This window comes from Centruroides sculpturatus, unplaced genomic scaffold, assembly GCF_000671375.1.
Source record: "Centruroides sculpturatus isolate CEXI.00-Female unplaced genomic scaffold, Cexi_2.0 scaffold584, whole genome shotgun sequence".
Lineage (NCBI taxonomy): Eukaryota > Metazoa > Arthropoda > Arachnida > Scorpiones > Buthidae > Centruroides > Centruroides sculpturatus.
The window spans coordinates 114953-116423 of NW_019384790.1; the positions used below are offsets into that span (position 1 = coordinate 114953).

Genomic DNA, 1471 nt, shown 5'->3' on the forward strand with positions numbered 1-1471 from the left:
TACTTTTTGTTTTTAAATTTACACTTAATTTTCACGAATACATTTACATATTCTTTAATTTTGAAACACTTCATTTGTATTAATTTGTTTTGTTTTTATAAATATCTATTACTTTACAAAAATAGTTATAAATATTATATAAATCTTTTTTACTCATCTTGTTAAAGTTTTTTTAACAATTCTATTAGCGAGTTGCCTTTATAAATTCGATTTATGTCTTAGTGTTCACGAATTTCATTTAGTTTTGGACATTTTAATATCAATTGATAAGGTGTTAAGTCGTCGGAATTACATGAAAAACATTTTGTTAATAAGCTTATATAAGTGTTGTTAATATACAGCGAATATTTATTTAAGCGAAGTTGTATTATAAGTCGTTTTACATTCAAATTTACCGAATACAACATATATGGCTGAACTGATGGTATTTCAAATATATCCAAGTACCACGAATGATATTTACTACTATGAAGAGAGTACTGAACTTTGTTTATAGAATGTGCTATAGCTGATTCCAAAAGTAATGAGTAACCTGTTTTCCAATCTTGAATATTGTCTTGAAATAGTAGTACTGATATTCCAAAAGAGTTGAAGATAGTTTGCAATTTATTATACCATAGCTGTTTATTTTTTTGAAGTTNATTTTGCAAAACCTACATTTTGGCTCCCACTGAATTCTTGCTTGCTCACCCCTGTTATAATCTATTGGAAGATGTGTAAAATAAAAGTTTGGAGCTTTACATATTTTATTTAATGTTACCATCATAAGTATGTATGTTTATATATTTTTCTAATTAATTGCAGGAATCAAATAAAGATAATTCTCAAAATAAAGATCAACAACAAACAAATCAAGATTATCATATGCATTCAGTATCTAATTCACAGGTTTGATTTTTGAATATATATATTTGTACTGTAAAAAAAAAAGGTGCAAGCTTTGTATAATTTTTAAAATAAATATTATATTTAGAATACTAGAGAGATGGATATTTATTCAACATCCAGTCATCCACTGCCAACACCAATAAGTCGTCCTCGTTCATATAGTTCATCAACAAATCATTCAGGTGACTCTTTGCCTCAGTATCCTAAAGCACCTGGTTCTGAACGAGAAGATAAAGAGGTGATTTTTTTTGTGTAATAAATGTTAATTCTAAATTTGTTATTTTTCAAAAAATAATCTAATGACAAATAATTTTACAAATTAAATTATCCGAAGAATAGATACAGGAAAATCTATAACTAAAGACTTAAATGTATATAGCATTTCAAGTAATAAAAATTTAAATTAACCTACTTTGCAATTAATAATGATCATCTCAAATACAACAATATTTACTTTAACTGTGTGAATAGACGTTAATTCAAAGTTATATATTTATTATTTCATTATTTTGTTAAAATACATTCTATTTTTGACGAAAAAACAAAATTTTAAAACATAAGTTACTCGCTTTCTCATTTCTTT

The 1471-nt window shown here is 25.0% G+C and overlaps 1 long non-coding RNA gene across 1 annotated transcript; it reads left to right on the top strand.

Annotated features, from left to right (window-relative positions):
- The first annotated feature begins 683 nt into the window (after positions 1-683).
- Positions 684-1114, top strand: LOC111629305. The gene is made up of 2 exons (XR_002757312.1): positions 684-888; positions 974-1114. It is a non-coding gene; the product is annotated as an uncharacterized LOC111629305 (long non-coding RNA).
- Positions 1115-1471: the final 357 nt, after the last annotated feature.